The sequence below is a fragment of the Chelonia mydas genome, chromosome 1 (assembly GCF_015237465.2).
Source record: "Chelonia mydas isolate rCheMyd1 chromosome 1, rCheMyd1.pri.v2, whole genome shotgun sequence".
In the NCBI taxonomy this organism is placed as follows: domain Eukaryota; kingdom Metazoa; phylum Chordata; order Testudines; family Cheloniidae; genus Chelonia; species Chelonia mydas.
Genome location: NC_057849.1, coordinates 332133566 through 332146295, shown reverse-complemented (window position 1 = coordinate 332146295; position 12730 = coordinate 332133566). Strand labels below are relative to the sequence as shown.

The window sequence follows — 12730 nt, the reverse complement described above, 5'->3', positions numbered from 1 at the left end:
TTAGAGAGGCACTGCACGTAGAATGGATTAAAACCTATGAGCAGATCCCTTCTCTTAAACTTCCCTCTCACGCATTTGCCCTGACAGAATCAGCTGCTCAATACAAATCAGAACTGAGCAGCAGACTAAGCTTTTGAAGTGTGACTGTACCTGGAAGAGTGACTCTAAAAATGCCACAGAGAACCCAGGATTTATTCCATCACAGCTCCAACCGTGAGCCCTGCTGTGCAGCCAGATGGTCACTCTTAACAAGTCCTGCCCCTCTTTCAGCCTCCACACCCTTCAAATACTTGGAGAATCATGGCATCACCCTATGTGACCCTAAGAACTGCTCAATGCCAACTAGGAAAGCGGGTTACAAGGATAGCCGGATCGTGGTACATACATTCTGGTTCAACAATGACTGTAATGTAAGATCTTAAATGAAAGCCAGGATCACACTATTCATTAATATTGTTGTGAAATGTACATACAGATACTATGTAAAAAAAGTTATGTATGTCTAGTGACACTGTTCCGAAAGTCTGAATCAAGGCAGGGCTGATAAACAGGTTTCTGCCAGACGAAGGTTGTCTATTCACCTGTGAGTGTTCAATGGATAAGAGGCTGAATACTACATGGGGATGCCTCAAAGCAGCTTGGGGACTGGGGTGCACCTACTGTTTACCTGCAAGGCAAAGTAAGAGCTGGCATAGTCCAGAGCAGATTGTTTGCGTGGCTAACAGACTAGAGGTTTAAGGGAGCTGACATGCAGTAAAGCACAAACAAGTCTTCCTGTTGCTGGGGGCGAGATGGGATAAATAAGGTGACTCATGGTCCTGGGCACCCTGAGAACCATCACACCCTGGCACTGGTTAGTCAAACAAAACATTTTGTTTTTTTCCAATTTTTTCTCCAGCCCCTTGATAATTTGTAGCTCTTCTCTGAATTTCCTCTGCTACCTTCGTGATCTCCTTCTCATAACAAAGAGCCCAGAACAATACAAGGTATTCTAAGCATGGTTTCATTCCTTACTCTGTGATGTGATCCATCTATCTATACACTCCTGCTGCTTTATTGCCATCTTGCACCGCAAATTCAGATCTACTTTACTGTGCTCCAAGAGCTCCAAACCTTTCCAAGTAATTCCCTTTTAGGGACACTCTGCAGCCCAGTTTATTACTTTCCAGATTTTTTTTTTGCACTTTTGTAGTTTGAATTTCATTGTATTTAGGGAGAGGGAGTGTAGCGAAGGCAATGGACGGAGACTCAAGAGACCTAGCTTCTATCCCAGGCTCTCCCGCGGACTTGCTTCATGAGCATGAGCAGAATATTTCAACTCTCCATGCCTGTGTTTCCGGTCCCACCCCTTCACTATCCAAATGGGAAGTTATTTGGGATAGGGACAGTCTGGGACTACGGGTTTGTACAGTTCCTAGCCTGGTGGCATCCCGATTTCATTAGGAGTCCTCTATGTGCTACTCTAATACAAAGGCATTTCTGCACATCTTTCTGACCTTCTTAGATCCCTTCTCTGTCTTTATTGGTGCAATGGGTTGTTTACCAACCTCCCCATTCCTTCCAGAATATTAATCAAGATGGAAAATACTGATCCCTCCAATGCCCCACTAGACACCACTCCAACTAGATGCATTGATGTTTATGTTCATATACTTCACGTCTATCTCAGATGGTTTCAATCTACACAACTATCCTTACTTTCTTCAAAGCGAATTTGAGTGAATATTTTAAGTAGGATTTCATGAGGAACTATTATCAAATGCTTTGTTAAAATTTAAGTGCCTGATCTCCTTCCACTGAAGTCAATGGCAAAGCTCACAGAGCAGGATTAGACACTATCTTACATCTACTGCATTCCTTGCATTCACTGAGTCTGTAATTCTATCGGACACAAGGATTAAGGCTGTATACCATGATTTTCATTCATTATTATAAAAGTGTGCTGATTACTGGTTATTGTGCCTGTTGGTGATAAGAGAACGTTGTGATTTACCAGGGTACAATCCAGACCAACGAGTAGCTGTATCACCCCTATCCTATAATCTTGGGTACCCTTTACAATGCCTTCCTAGTGTAGCCTCCAACCTGGACTGCTCACAAATAGCCTTCAGCATGTAAATCACTCCCAGCTATATCTGTATATGTGCAGCAGCCAGCCAGCCACCCTTGGGCATTTACAAGCCTTAAAGACTACCACAGGGTGACCCCAGCACACTCTCAGATTTCCCCTTAGAAACTTTCATCTTGTACTGCTCCCAGACACTACAAATATATTAAGGCAGTTATTCCTTTAAGGGAATAATATGCACACAACTTGTTACCCCAAATGGAGTTACCCAGACACTTCAACTGGATTAGATAAAACAATAAAACACATCTATTAACTACATAGAGACAGATTTCAAGGGAGTACAAGTAACAAGGCATAAAAATCAGAAATGGTCATAAGAAAAAGAGAGGTAAAACGCTTACTGGTGCCTAACAAACTATATTAGATGCAAAGCAAAGTTTTCTCACCCAATGCTTTCAGCAGTTTTACTGACCAATGTGTTTAGTCAGGACCCCGCCCCTATAGTCCAAGAACTGCTTCCTGTCTCTTGAGGTGCAATGAATGCAATAGACAGGGGCGGGGGGAGGGGGAGAGTTGTCCCTCTGTTTTATAGTTTCAGTCCCCCTCTTGAAAAACATTTCCAGCTAAGACCCAGGAGACAAGGAGTCTATATCCAAGGGTGTTCTCTGCTTTTTTCCCCACCTGTTTCAACTTCCTTTGTTTTCATTCCCTGCTTGTGAGTCTGTTTACTGCTTAAATGCAAATTTAGGCAAGCCCACATTCCTTCTTTTGTTTTGGACAAACCTGACTTCTTCCTGGGCAGGGCTGTGTGGTTTGAAAGATGTGTTAACATCATCATACAAGGGAATCTTATAACTTCAGTTACAGTGTTGCCATATATATTTTACCAGGACAATACTGACAAGCAAATGATGAGTTTTCAGATTATGCCTTACAAGGCACACTTTGCAAAGATCATGACAATAGTGTGCAGGGTATGAATAGAGGGGTGTATTCCAAATGTATCTGATCGAGATACTTTCACTTAATATCCATTCCCTGTTTCACTTGGGACAAGGTTCAATTAACAAGAAAATCATTGTTAAATGTATTTGTCCTGTTTTGAAAGTTGGAACCATGCCAGTTTTTCTCCTCCCTTCTCAGTCCTTTGAAAACTTTTCAGCTGTCCTTTATTTTGCAAAGATAATAGCTAGTGGTTCAATAAGTTAATTAGCTAATTCACTTTACAGTGTTAAGTCCATGTACCACCTGTATGTGGGGACTGGTGGAATCCAGTCTCCCGAAGCATTTCCATACCTGCTTTTAATCTACAGTTACATGTACAAGTTCTTCATTACTTCTTGACTGTCCATCCCTCTTTCCCTTACTTAGCTTATTAAAAACAATTTCAAAGCAGTGGATCATCATCCCCCTAACACCCACTTCTGAGCCTAAAATGGGATTAAATAGAATCAAAGTAAGAACACATGTAAGTAGTTTTCTCTCCTATTGATTGAGGGAGGATTTATAGGTTTGCCTTCCACTAGTGCTAATAGGAGTTATGCAACTGTTTTCCGTAGTTTAGTGCATGTTACATAGAGAATAAGAGCCTGCAATAGCTGCTATATAGAGGGGCTACTCCTGTAGGACAAGCACTAGAGATTCTGCTTTGATACTGGCAGTCCTAGCTTTGCTTTCCACTGAGGAGCCATGATAGAGGATTGTTACACACATGGATTTTTTTAAAGCATTCATAGGAGCCTGGGTCTAATATAACAGTGTTGCTATACAGTTACCAAAGCTACAATGAGTAAAACTAGGAGGTAACCAGATGCAGGTGGTTAGGGGATTTATTTGTGAGCATTTTATCACTGGTATCCCAGTCTGGTTCACCCAAATACCATTCAAAGCAGTACTCTGAGTCATAGAGAATCAAGACACACCGTGACCAAGCCCATGGCGAACTTTATATTTCATTTGATCAGCTCTACTGACTTATGGGCATGGAATAGTTTGAACATCTTGCTGGCTCAGTGGCATGATTTTCTGAGGGAGGGACTGGTTGAGGTTTGCTTTCTTCACAATCCCTAAATACATCAAGGTGCATTATGAAGAAAGAAAGGTCAGTCTGGTGGTTGAGAAGTAGCAATCAGGAGGTGCAGGTTCTATTCCCATATCTACCACATACTTCCTGGGTGATCCTGAATAAGTCACATGGCAAATCCTTCTATGCTGAGTTCCATCTCTCTGAAAGAGGGGATGTTACATACCTCAGAGGGACGTTGTGAGGCTAGATTAAGTAATAGAGCTCCTCACATGGAAGGTGTTACAGAAATACAAAGTATTATTTATAGAAAGAAATCATTCCAGACCCAAAAGATACTTTTTCTCCACACTAAAATCAGCCAAGCAAACAGCTCATTGCATTTTAAAAAAGAAAAAGTGTTTGGCACAAATACCAACAGCTCCTGTAGCCAATTGTACAAAAACTGAGCTGGGCACAACAGCAGAGCAGCTCACTTAAAATGCAATCCTGCAGTCCCAATCCAAGTAAGAGTCATATTGAAGTAGTACGGAGTTGATCTCGATGGACAAAGTATTGCAGGTTTGAGACCAGAACAAGTACTTCCATTCTGTATGGGTAAGGAAGTACAACTGTGGTCAGAGAGTCAAGAAGCTACAAAGGAAAACTGCAATCCAGGAAGTTCAAAGCCAGGATGCCGAGAGGTAGTGTGAATATAAAACCCTTAGAATATTTGATCCTGTGCCCAAGTGTAAAAACTGGATACAAGCAGGGTCTTACGAGAAACCACATGCTGCACTTGAATTAAAGTCACCAGAGCAGATAAATTACAAAAAAACAACCTGTCAGAAATAAGCTATATGGTGATCAACGAGCAGTGCACTAGCACTGGTTCTAATTCTAAGAGAGTTGTGGCTGGCTAACAATTTATCAGCAGCCCTCCTAATCTACACTAGCCACACTGAATGATGTTTGTGTCGTGCTTAAATTTAAACTTATTTGACTATGTTTGGGATTGTTTTGCATTGTGTACCGGTGATCTCTGTGAAGGTCACCTACTATATTAAAGTGTCATCTCCCTATTTGGCTCTGTCCCATCATTATTACTAATCACTTCAATTTTCACATTCTCAAATGGATCTGCATTATTGGAGCCAGAACTGTGCTTGCATTCCTGCCCTTTCCTGACTCTTCTGCGTGATTAATCTCTCTCCCTGCTTCCCTGGAGTTGCCCTTCACTATTTCTACATCCTTACAAAGCAATCATTCTGCCCTGCACCAAGAGAGCACCACATCTGGTCACAAGGAACCACCGTAAGCTTGGCTCAAAGGCATCGCCTGGATGCATCACACAGTGTCATTCATCCTCTTGATCATGATGTATTTGTCTATCAGAGTTTGACCAGTTGTGACTTACTACGGTATATCTTGGAGGTTTCTTTATCTCCTGCAAGGTCTCTCATAAGAGATCCAGAAACATTTGAAGGAAGTGTCATTTCGCATGCTTTGCTTGCATCTGAGACTCTCAGAAACACTTTGCTATCATTAATGAATTTGTTCTACATCAGTGGATTCATAATTAAGTGGACTTAATTTACAAGTCATTTACAAGGTAGTTTACAAACATTAATGGATTTATTGTCCACCAGTGACAACCAGCGGCTGAAGAAGGTGCTGTAAGTACTATCTCCATTTCCCACAGGAAAATGTGGCACAGACTGATTAAATGACTTGCCAAAGGTCACACAGGAAGAGGAACTTCATTTTAAAGCTACATTTTAACATACAACAGCTAGTCTCATTATCACCTTATCCTCTGAAACAGTGGGGCTGAATGCTCAGCCACCAGAATAGCTTTAAGACTCTGCAGGATTTCAACTTTTGTTGCGGGGGAAATACCATAGTAAATTTCTAGCCCTTTTAGTTTCAAAGAAAGTCTCCCTGAAGTGAACAGAGTGTAACTGATGAGCAACCTGAGGCTGACTTGTCTTCTTGATTTATTGACAGCCTAAAACAACAACTCGAAAAAATGGAGCAGTTCACAACTTCTAAAGTGGGACAATAAAGTGTGCTCCTCGGGCTGGAAGTAAAGGCTTGTCCACACGTTGCTCTAGTCCACACCAGAGGGGAGTAAATGCTACTGTGCACTAGTGTATCATGCACTGACTGGTCCACATGAGCCCTGCTGGCATGCACGAGAAGTTCCCTCGTGCTCATACTGTAGTCCTGTTTCAAACAACACTACATTAACATGCACTAAGGAACTTCTAGTGCATGCCAGCAGGGTCCACGTGGAGCAGTTAGTGTACAACATGCTTGCGGTAGCATTTACTCCCCTCAAGTGCGGACTAAAGCACGGTGTAGACAAATCATAAGATCCAGATTTTCAATTCATTTTGGTGTAAACTGGGCACCTGGTTTGCATAAATACCACATCTGGGTGGTCAAAATTACGTAACTGCTCAACAGAAGGCAGTAATCATGGTGGTCCCAAGAGCACCCCCTGTCATTTTTCTCACTGAGTTACATCAAATACATCAGTAGCTTTACAAACTAAAAGCTTAGTTGCTATACAGGGACCATATTCTACTACAGATTCATCAATGTTAAGACCAGAAGGGACAATTATGGTCTAGTGTGACTTCCTGCATAACACAGGCCAGAGGCTTCCCTCTCCCCAACCCACATTTTATATCCCCATTTTGGTGCACACCTTCCCACAGCACAAGATTTTATCAGCACAAGATTCCCTGTGGCTCAGGGCATGGGCGACAGGTATCATAGGCAGGGGGAGGCTGTGCCTAGCCTAGCTCATGCTCCGCTCCCAGGTCAGGCTCCTGTAGTTTCCAGCACTCTGCCCTGGCTGGCCAAGCTGGCTGGGACTGGCTGGCCTGCCTCCTGCAGGGACTCAGGGCAGCTGGTGCTGGGGCCGCTCTGCCAGCCTGGCTCTCGGACCGCGCCGCCCTGTGCACCGGGGCTGGGGGCACAGCAGCCATGCTGCTGAGGCCACGGTGGGGGTGCTCTGGGCCCCTGAGGGGGAGAGGGGCAGAAGAGGAGGTTCTTGGGGGGGGGGGGGGGGACAGACAGAGAGGGGAGGGGCCTGGGCACAAGAGGAGGGGCTAAGGGCTAGCTTCCCTTGCGGCCGGATCATCGGCTGCCCATGGATCAAAATTGATATATAGCTACAGCTTTATAGATCTCACCCACCATAATTTAAAATGCTTGGCCCTCTTCAGAAAACAACTCAACATAGCTTCTTTAGCAAGGTCAGGATGAAATGCTTCCTTCACTGGAAGCGTGGGTCCAAGCAAAACCACAAGACTCGCTGCATTCAGAACATGCTGAAGACTAACACACAGCGCTGTCTGTTCCTTTCCAGACCCAAACCCCGTAGAATAGTTGTGGATCCAGCATTATTTTCAAGCGTTTCTAGTTTCCCTTTTCAAGCAGTTTCCTGTAATTGAGACTTTCCCCCTACCCAGTTTACAGCCTTAAGGTACAGCCCCAGCCTCAAGGGCGGCACAGGTAACAGGCATATTTTCTTGATATGAATTCATTGTACCTTCAATTTGATCCCTCCAGGATACAGAGTATTAAAAAAAAATGCAGTTTCAGTTCTCACCCCTCGAGAGTTTTCAAAGCACAAAGAATCTTTCATTGAGATATTATCCCCCCATCAGAGTCCTTTTACATTCGACACCTTCTAAGCCCTTTACGTCTCTGCCCCTACCTCATTTCTTATCGTTTGTACTACAGCAGCACTTACAGGTCCTCACCAAGATCTGGGCCCCATGGTGGTAGGCACTGTACATATACATAGGCTATGTCTCCACCAAAAGTGTGATTTTACATTAGCTTAGCTATCTCAATGCAAAATCCTAGTGGAGGCAAGATACGGATAGTTTTTACCTCAGTGTAGCTAGTCGAGGTCAACGCTGTGAAGGAAAAATCTAGTAGGCCTAAACTAATAGGCCTAAAACTTTGGTCAAGCTAACTGTGTATATGAAGCATAAGAAGATAGTGAGGAAAATTCCATTGAGGGGCAATTGCAACAGCACAGCTTAAGAAATGTAACCATAACCGCTAGAAGTTAGAAAAGACCGTTAATCGCAAAGGAAACACCTGTCAATAACAGGTAAAGCTTGTTTTGCTAAACTCCAAGTAAGGCAAAGCTACTGTTGAAGCTTGCACTATATGCCAAATAAGGAAAATGCTGTTGAAGGAAGTGGGTTTGACAAATTGTGGTTTTCAGCAATATAAGCTCCTGTATTTCCAGTTACACCAGAGCAGCTCCGGCTGACTCTCCCTGTATGCGCATGCTTGAATAAAGGAGCCTCAGGTTTGTTCTGAACACGACGTGTGGTTAATTTTCCACCACAATCTTCGTGCCGTGACTTGGATAGACAGCGACCCCCGAGAGCCGGAGGACCGCAAGCTGTTCCCCACCAGACCCCGGGCCCATCCGAAAATGTAAGAGACTTTTTGAAATCTCTATATTGGGTTTCTGGTGGAGGACTGCCCGTAGGCTCTGGGCTTGGGTGAGTTGTACACTCTATCCGGACTTTTGCTGCCAGATACGCCTGACACCCTTGGGATAGGTTAGAGTCCCATCCAGTTTGGTTTCCCCAGGAAGAGCCACTGAGTGTGGCTGGGCAGGTCGTGGATAGACCTGGTTCCGTGTGCCAGTGTGAGAGTGAAGGTCGGTAGACTGGTGTGAGTGTGAGTCACAGGAAGATGCCCAGAGCGCCCTGCGAACCCGTGGGCTTATGACCAGTGAGGGGCCTGTCTGGGTCTAGGAGTGTGTGATCCCATCCCTTCCATCCTCGAATGATCTGTTTCCGTATGCTCTTTCCTCCCCTATCTCTGGTTCCTCCCTGAATGCGGTTTGATAAGCCACTGACTGGTCTGATCACTTCGCCTGAAGCGACAGAGTATGCGGCGCCAGCCGACGCTCTTTGCTGAAAGGGGACTGTAAGACAGTCGTGGAAGCCCTAAACAAAACCTTCCCTGTGTGAGTGTGACGAGTGAATTGAGTCGGGCACTGGGGGCCGGAGGGTCCAAGAGGATCCCCACCTCGCCTGGAAAAGGCCCAGGGTACTGGGGGCTGGAGGGTCCAAGAGGATCCCCACCTTGCCAGGTAAAAAATGGGGGCCGGTGAGTCAAAAAGGATCACCGTCCTGCCAAAAGGCACACCGGCGTACTACACATACGCAAATTATAGTCCTTTTACTTGCAAGTTTTTTTAAAAAATGGAATTGGTATACCAGGGATGATCTGAAATTACAGTTTCCCTTAGAGGGAAGCTTCGACCTTGACAAGATTGTGCACCTCAAAGGCGCACTTCAGGCCAAGGCGGTAGGGCAAAGTCAGTTTGATGCATATTTCGATTGGTATGGGGAAACAGAAAAACGGCGCTGTGAATCTCAAATAAGGCGTCTCAAGGACTCCAAGGAGAAACTTACAACACAATTAAAAGAGATAAAGAGAAAATTGGCAAAGAATTTAAATCCAACTAAGCCGGCAAGAAATATTAAGTAACAGAAGCACCTTACGTTCACCCCTCAGACAGTGTCTCCCCATATTGAGGAAATGTTCCCCTTGTGCCAACTCCTGGGCATTGGTGCTTCAGGTCATGAGACTTCAGTGTCTGCACATGCACCTTGGTCTCCTAAGGAATTGTCTAATTTACTTAAAAAATTTCCAGAAATAAGAGAGGACCGAGTTAAATTCAAAAATGAATTGCAAATTGTTATAAACTGTCAAATCTGCCCATGTAGGGTTATAAACCAGCTTCTACGAGGGGTCATGCCGAGGGAAACACTGAATCACCTTTGTGAAGAAGCTCAGTGGCTCAAGGAAAATCCAGGCCATGACCAGGAAAAGTTAAATAAAATCAGGGAGAAGCTGTTAGATAAAATTCTCACAGTCTGCCCAAAGAAAGCTGACTGGAGCAAAAATTAGCACCTGTAAACAAAGTAAAAATAAGAATTTGAATAAAACCCAAATACTCCCACTGACACATTAAAACTATGTTAATGACCTTCCAGCTCCAGAAGATACAGGGACCCCGTAATAGCTGCCCATTGCAGGGGGAGAAGTGGAAGGCCAAACCAAGGTCCCCACCGTCCACCTCCCCTAGGGACCCAGTGACGGCGCGTGTTACTATTGCAAGCAAATGGGCCATTGGATACAGTAAATGTCCCTACTGCCCTGGTGGATCCAAAAGCGGTAGGGGTGGGCAATACTCTTATTCCCCACCCTGTCTCTTCACCTCAAGCCGTTTCTATCGGTCCTTTGTTTGACTGTCATGCTTTCCTCCTAAGCACTTGTTGACCTGCTAACCTTTTGGGAAAAGTCTTGCTGTGTAAATTAAATTGTATAATCTGCTGTATCCCAAATGGTGTGTATCTGGACATGCCTGATCCCACTCACAATGAGGTCCTGGCAGTTTACAGGAGAAGACTGACCCCAGCCCTTCCTCGTTGCAACAGGAACTGCCGGCTAAGGTCTTTCCCTCCTTGTAAGCCTTGTGAGCAGATCATGCCAACCAGGTTGGGTGCACTGGGTCTGCCCATCCCGTTAAGATTCACCTAAACCCAGCAAGACCCCTTCCCAAGGTGCAGCAGTACTCTCTATCAAAACAGGCCAAGGGAAAATCCAACCTGTTCTTACCTCCTACATTCAGCAAGGAGTCATTATCTTACGGTCAGTGAGTGTAACTCCCATATTTTACCGTGCTGTTAATACTGCTGTTCTTCCTATCTTTCCCATTGTCCTTAGCCCTGCTACTATCCTTTCCTGCAAAGCACCGGTGCTGAGGGGTTGTTACTGCCGCAAATAAGGGAAAGGTTGTATTAAGTCCGGACATAAAGGTTCAAAGTTATTGTTAAATAAGATGCATCTAGAGATGAGGAATGAATGTGTGTATAAATAAATAAAAGGGGGGTTAGTCAAAAAGCCCACCCTCCTTGCTAAATTGGTAGTGAAACAATGCCTGTGTCCATGGAAAGAAATAATGCGACAAGGAAAAAAAAAAAAAAGGGGGGATCGGGCCCAGAGAAGCAGGCAACCACAGTAGAGGAAGTTAAAAGAAATAAAGTGAGAGGTTAACTCTGTAGTTACTGGAGGAAATTAAGCAGTGAAACTTTGTACAAATGCTAAAAGAAGGTGTTATAAAAATAAAATTCTTGGTTTCTTGGTTTCCTTTGGAGAAAGGGCACATTTCTCTGGAGGAATTTCTGTAAATAATCCAGGCAAAACGTTATTTAAGTGAAATCATTTAACTATGAACAAGTTAGTCAAATTTGCTAAAACAACACTCCTAGTGTGTACAATCTTTGTTTTATAAGTTTAAGATGAATTGGTGTTGTTTTAAAATTGTAAAACCAAAAAATACTTTTGCCAGACAAAAGAAACTAGTATTGTTTAATTTTGGTATTTAGCATTTAATACTTAAGGTGACTTAATGCTTTACAAGATTTAAAATGTTTTTGAATAAAGACCAAAATTGTGGCTGCAGCAGGGCAGTCAAAGCCAGGAAAATGGGAAAAGATTTTGAATCTGTTTTGGTAACAAATAGCAGATAAAAGCTGTAGTCAATGCCCCACACTAAGTCTTAAGGTGGCTCTGTGTAATCAATGGTCACTTTGCCAAAGGGGAGCCAAAATGGGTTGTGTTTTCCTTTTCAAATCAATGTGTGTTTAAAAGCAGAAGTTAAAAGTTAGAAGTTAATTGTGTCCTTTTGAGACAAAGCCTCTAAGCAGCTGATAACTTTGAATCCAAAAGCAAGCCGAAAATGTCTGTGTTAATGAAAATCACCTAAATAATAAAGATAGAAGCCATTGAAACCTGACCTGCCTATAAAACAAATACAGGAAAATATGGGGAGTAATTCCTCAGTTTTGCCTGCAATCAGCAATCAGCAAGGGTATTTTAAGCAATACTGCCAACAGTGTTGCCAGCAACATAGCGTTGGTAAAGCTGTCGAGGTTAGGCAGGCAGCACATCCCCCTTCCTGGGGACCTTTTGTAAATATTCAGATGGATTTTATTTAAATGTCTAAATGTTGTAATTATGAGTGTGTTAGTTTTAGTTAATGTATTTTCCAACTGGGTTAAGGCCCTTCCCTGTAAAAAGGCAGATGCCAAAACTGTTGTAAAACTTTGTTTAAGGATTTTGTACCACGATTTGGCACACCTGTGAGTAGGAACAGTGATAGTGGACCTAATGTTATTGGACAAATTATAACCAGTTATGTGCAGCTTTACAGATCTAACACAATCTCCACTGCCCCCACCACCTGCAGTCTGCCGGGACAGTAAAACGTCAAAATGGGATTTTGAAAAATAAACTGGCCAAGATCTGTGCTAAAACAAATGTAAAGTGGCCAAATGCCCTCCCATTAGCATTAATGAATATGAGGGCCACTCCCAATTGAAAGACTGGACTCATCCCTCATGAAATTCTAACAGGGCACCTGATGCGACTACTGGCTGCGCCCCCACTCGCCTGGCTCAAATGGACAGTCCTTTAATGGCTAACACAATGCTTCATTATTGTCAGGCACTAACAAAAGGTGTTAGGTCTTTTTATATACAGCAGCCCTGTCACTCACTGAAACCAGGAGACTGGATCTACATAGAGGTCCATCAGCAAGG

General features: G+C 43.6%; 1 protein-coding gene and 1 long non-coding RNA gene across 3 annotated transcripts in view; both read right to left on the bottom strand.

Moving 5' to 3' along the window:
- The window catches only part of LOC122466806, a 32536-nt gene extending 29949 nt beyond the window's left edge, over positions 1 to 2587 (bottom strand). The window contains exon 1 of the long non-coding RNA XR_006292638.1: positions 2518 to 2587. This is a non-coding gene — a long non-coding RNA (uncharacterized LOC122466806). The remainder of the gene's footprint in view (positions 1 to 2517) is intronic.
- Positions 1 to 12730, bottom strand: part of FRMD4A (FERM domain containing 4A) — a 550199-nt gene that overhangs the window by 409321 nt on the left and 128148 nt on the right. The gene's annotated exons all lie outside the window — the stretch shown is intronic.